Consider the following 6,056-nt stretch of genomic DNA (forward strand, 5'->3'; position numbering starts at 1 on the left):
ACTCTCCTCCGTGTGTGTTGCTGTTGGATTTGTCCTGGGATCCGGTTTAGTTGCTTGGCTTTGGCGTTGACGAGGCACACCAGGATAACCTCCATAGTTACACGCATGACTTGAGCTAACCCCCTCCTCCATCGGCGTGCTTGGGAGCCTGCTTGTGGATACAAAGAATCCGCGGGGGATTTCCGGCGTCACCCAATTAGGTGGAGGCGCAAACCTGTGCGGATAGGGCTGTGACCCAGCATCTCGGAAGTATCCGTGTGTTTCGGGTGTCATCCATTTTTGGTCTGGAGCAGGTTGGTAATGCTGTTGGTGCGTTTGAGGCGTGACCCATTGAGGGGGTGGTGCAATGCGTACAGGCTTTGGATTGTGTACTTGCTGCTGGGAACTTCTAAGTTTCTTCATGTGTCTCTCGTCTTCCTGACATAAAAGAAAAAAATGTTTATTAGCACACAAGTTATATCTGCCTATACCTTTGTAACTGAACTTAGCATTATTCACAGCCTGAACTTCTCATATAAAAGTGGTGATAGCCATCACACTATGCACTGAGCTGAGCATCTGCCAATACTTTTGTACCTGAACTGAGCACCCTTCACAGAATTAACTTCACATCCTATTTTTTAATTCTACAATATTTTATTACTTATATGCACCTGAACTGAGCACTGTCCACAACCTGAACTTCCTGTTTTGCAAAGGGGAAATACTATCTATAGTTAAAAACCCGAACCTTCATGCGTTTGAATGGATGGACTGCTAGTGCATACCAACCTGACCTTCATGTCATATCACGTGCATGTTTTATTTTCCTTTTATTTTTATTTTTGCACAGAACCAGAGACATACCAACCTGAACTCTAGCACACTTACTAGTTGAACTTCACATGTGAATGTGAATGCAGGCAGATTTTATAGTTTTTGTAGCCTGGACTGAGGCTCACATACTACCTGAACTTCACATGCCTGTAAGCAGGCAGATTTTTACAATGTTGTTTTGTAGCCTGGACTGAGGCTCACACACTACCAGTACTTCACATGGTTGTAAGCAGGCAGAATTTTAAAAAGCTTTTGTAGCCTGGACTGAGGCTCACACACCACCTGAACTTCACATGGCTATAGGCAAATAACAAACCAAAGGAAGGAAGAAGTTCAACCATACCCTGGCTAGAAGTTCGGCCAATCTTTTTCCAACAGCTGATGATAGGCCACCTTGAGAACAATTCGTCGTGGAGGTAGTAGAGGAATTCCATGGCAATCCATGTCTTGCAGGGGGCGCGAAGTTCATCTGCACGAAGCAAGAAGGTCAGAGAAGGCAAGATTGAAGAAGAAGGCAAAATTGGGAGGAAGTTCATGTACTTTTGCCGCTGAATTTGAGGGCGCAGCCGATGCCGCCTCCGCGGAGGAGTTGCTCTATTGGTCGGGCCGCTCGCCGTTGCTTGCATCGGGGCCGTCATCTGGTCTGCCAAGGCTTCGGGCGGTGACGATGGGACAAGGATGCGGCTTCCTAAAGTCCATGGCGGCTTCGCCGCGTCCAGGCGACGCGGGCTCCCTCGCGCCGGCGTCCGCCGTCGCTCGCTCGCCCGCGCCGGTGGCCGGTGGCCGGCCAGGAGCTGGGGAAGGAAGGGAGGCGGCGGATCCGGCCGGCCAGGAGCTGGGGAAGGAAGGTAGGCGGCGGATCCGACGAAGATCGGTGGCGATGAGGGGGAGGTCGGGGGATCGAGGGGAGGACGGGGGCTGGGGCGGCTCGGGATTGGGATCGTGATCAGGTGGATCCTGTCGGGGGGCCTCGGGATCCAATGGATCCTGTCGGGCCGGCGACTGTTCGGAAGTTCGGGAGGGCCCTGTCGGGCCCTATATAGGGTTGCTGTGATCCAAATAGTTATTCTAATCCTGGAATTAGAATAGTGCCACTCTATATATATATATATATAAAACAAAGATGCAATAATAGTCGTAATGTCATGCATTGTTTATTAAAAAAATTTGCATTAAAGCAGAGTGATACAGATAGTGCAATAAGCAAAAGAGTAGGACTATGTCCCTTCCAAGGGCGAGCTGAGGAATGATATGAAATCTGTAATAAACCTGGGAATTCTGTTGTATAACGTAGTTGTCTGCCTCCTTGGTTGTTGTATCATGTGTTCCACAATGGAGCTGCCGGACAGTGTTTCCAGAGATTAAAGTCCTGAAAGAAAAAAGAAAAATAACCAAACGGGAAGCCCCTAGTGCGGTTTAGGCCGCGTTTTGGGGCGTGCCGCAGTTGTGCCCCCCCTCCCCTCATGTGCCCATGGTATTTTTAATGCGTAATTATGTACGCGCGACACGAATAACGCCGTTGGGCTGGGTTTGGGGTGGCTGCCGAATTGCTACGCGAGCTCAGATCGCGTCAGGCGGTCTGTCTGCCGATTGCCCCGAGCGCGCTTGAAGGTGTCCGGGTTTTAAAACGCCGAACTGGTAGATTGCCTTGAGAGGCTGCTTTGCACTTCTGCTGCAAGGGCCGCGGTGTGCTCCTCTTTTCGGAGAGAGCGCTCTGTGTTTCCATTGACTGTAATAACTCCGCGAGGTCCTGGCATAATGTGGTACCGCATTGAATCTAGCGAATGCGGTTCGTCCGAGCAGTGCGTGATAACCACTGCGGAACGGGACTATATCGAAGATTAACTCTTCGCTTCGGAAGTTATCCGGGGATCCGAAGACTACTTCCAGTGTAATTGAGCCTGTGGAGTGGGCCTCTACGCCTGGAATGACGCCTTTAAAGGTCGTTTTTGTGGGTTTGATCCTTGAGGGGTCTATACCCATTTTGCGCATTGTGTCCTGATAAAGCAGGTTCAGGCTGCTGCCGCCATCCATAAGGACTCGACTGAGGTGAAATCCGTCGATGATTGGGTCTAGGACTAGTGCGGCGAATCCGCCATGACGGATACTAGTGGGGTGGTCCCTGCTATCAAAGGTGATCGGATAGGAGGACCAAGGGCTGAACTTTGGGGCGACTGGCCCCAACGCATATACGTCCCTCAGCGCACGCTTCCGCTCCCTCTTGGGGATATGGGTTGCGTATATCATGTTCACCGTCCGCACTTGCGGGGGAAACCTCTTCTGTCCTTCGGTGTGCGGCTGCCGGGGTTCTTCCTTGTCATCGCTATGCAGCCCTTTGTCCTTATTTTTGGCAATTAACTTGCCGGCCTGCTTGAACACCCAACAATCCCTGTTGGTGTGATTGGCTGGCTTGTCTAGGGTGCCGTGTATTTGACACGAGCGATCGAGTATACGGTCCAAGCTGGACGGACCCAACGTACTTTGTTTGAATGGCTTTTTCCGCTGACCGGGTTTAGATCCTTTGAATCCGGCATTGAATGTCGTATCCTCAGTACTTTCGCTGTTAATGCGGCACTTATGCTTGTTGCGACGTGACCTGCTATTGTCGTCCTTGGTATCTGAGGTACCATGGTTCTTTGATATGTTATTACTGCGAGCCAACCAGCTGTCTTCTCCCGCACAAAAGCGGGTCATGAGCGTCGTGAGAGCTGCCATAGATTTCGGCTTTTCCTGACCAAGGTGTCGGGCTAGCCACTCATCTCGGATGTTGTGCTTGAAAGCCGCTAAGGCCTCCGCATCCGGACAGTCGACGATTTGATTTTTCTTTGTAAGGAACCGAGTCCAGAATTGCCTGGCCGACTCTTCTGGCCGTTGAATTATGTGGCTCAAGTCATCGGCGTCTCGTGGTCGCAGATAAGTGCCTTGAAAGTTGTCGAGGAATGCGGCTTCCAGATCTTCCCAACAGCTAATGGAGTCCGCTGGCAAGCTATTAAGCCAATGCCGCGCTGGTCCTTTGATTTTAATGGGAGGTATTTGATGGTATGTAAGTCATCACCGCGGGCCATGTGGATGTGGAGGAGGAAGTCCTCAATCCATACTGCGGGATCTGTTGTGCCGTCATATGATTCAATGTTTACAGGTTTGAAACCTTCTGGGAATTGATGTTCCATTACTTCGTCTGTGAAGCATAAGGGGTGTGCGGCGCCTCTGTATTGGGCTATATCGCGACGCAGCTCGTATGGGTCCTGCCCGCTGTGTTCGGCCTGGCCGGATTTTCTTTTACTGTATCCGGCATGACGTTTACCGTCTCGTAGAGTGATGCGCCCTCGTGATCCGTAGATCGATCTTGAATGCTTTGCTTTGTCCTCAAATATGTCTCGCAGGTCTGGCGTATCTCCCCATGCCTTTTTATTTGGATAGCGTTGGGGTGGAGGTTGAGCTTTTGGCTGGAATGCCTCTCTATCGCGGCCACGAGGTGGCCGATCAGCCGTATCATACGATTCTTCCTCCAGTCAGGGTAGTAACCTGCGCCTTGGGTAATTCTTGAAGGGACGCTCGAGTTTATATTCCTCGGCTACGAGGACTTCAGTCCATTTGTCAGCTAGCAGATCTTGATCAGCTTGAAGCTGCTGCTGCTTTTTCTTCAGGCTATTTGCCGTGGCCATAAGCCTGCGCTTGAAGCGCTCTTGTTCGACGGGATCCTCTGGTACGTCGAACTCATCGTCGACGAGGCTTGCCTCGTCTTCGGAGGGGGCATGTAATTGTCCTCCTCCTCCTCTCCGCCAGCCGCTCTCTCAGGAGAGCTGGCTCCTTCATCCTCCTGCTCTAAATCTTGCTGGAGGGGATTGTTGTTGTCTTCGGCGCTATCTGGAGTGTTATTATCTCCTGTGTCGGTATCACCACTTTTGCTTTGGCGGGACTTAGAGCGGCGCTGCTGACGTCGGCGCTTGGGTTGCTTCTTGGAGGGGTCATCCTCCGCCATCTCGTCGCCGTTGCCTTCATTGGGTGTATCCACCATGTATATGTCATACGACGAGGTGGCTTTCTAGTGCCCTATAGGTGCTGGTTCATGTTCGTCTCCTACATCGTCGTCCATACCGTCGATGTCTTCGGAGTCAAAGTCGAGCACGTCGGTTAAATCATCGACCGTGGCTACAAAGTGGGTGGTGGGTGGGCGTCGAATTTCTTCGTCGTCCACATCCCAATCCTGTTGGCCATAATCCGTCCAGGGCTCTCCTGACAAAGAGAGAGACCTTAGTGAATTCAGAATGTCGCCGAAGGGCGAGTGCTGAAAGATATCTGCAGCGGTGAATTCCATGATCGGCACCCAATCGGATTCGGTTGACAGGGGCGCAGATGGTTCGGTTTCCGGAACAGAGTCCGGCACCTTGGAGTCACGAGCTGCACGGAGATTTGTGCTGGTGTTTGGCTCGATCGCCGTTGAGACTGCAACCCCTAAGGTGGTGTCTAACCAGCCGTCCTCGATTGGCACAGTTGGCTCTGAACTAAGGGTCGGAGCTGATGCGGGCGCGGCTTCTAGGGTACTGTTTGGCGGTAGAGCTAGGTCATACCCATCGCGACAGTGGGGCGCGTCCGGCTGCGTCTCGAATCCGTCGAAGATCAAGTCTCCGCGGATGTCGGTCGTGTAGTTCAAACTTCCAAATCTGACCTGATGGCCAGGGCGTAGCTTTCAATCTGCTCCAGATGGCCAAGCGAATTAGCCTGCAGTGCAAAGCCCCCGAATACGAAGATCTGTCCGGGGAGAGAAGTCTCACCCTGGACCGCATCGCTATCGATGATAGTAGGAGCCATCAAGCCCAACGGCGACAACACAGAGGAACTCTCAATGAAAGCACCAATGTCGGTGTCAAAACCGGCGGATCTCGGGTAGGGGGTCCCGAACTGTGCATCTAGGCCGGATGGTAACAGGAGGCAAGGGACACGAGGTTTTACCCAGGTTCGGGCCCTCATGATGGAGGTAAAACCCTACGTCTTTCTTGATTAATATTGATGATATGGGTGTTACAAGAGTAGATCTACCACGAGATCAGAGAGGCTAAACCATAGAAGCTAGCCTATGGTATGATTGTATGTTATGATTGTTGTCCTACGGACTAAAACCCTTCGGTTTATATAGACATCGGAGAGGGTTAGGGTTAGACAAGGTCGGTTACAAAGGAGGAGATATCCATATACGTATTGCCTAGCTTGCCTTCCACGCCAAGTAGAGTCCCATCCAG

Source organism: Triticum urartu, chromosome 7A, assembly GCF_056163025.1.
Source record: "Triticum urartu cultivar PI428250 chromosome 7A, HENAU_Tu73, whole genome shotgun sequence".
Lineage (NCBI taxonomy): Eukaryota > Viridiplantae > Streptophyta > Magnoliopsida > Poales > Poaceae > Triticum > Triticum urartu.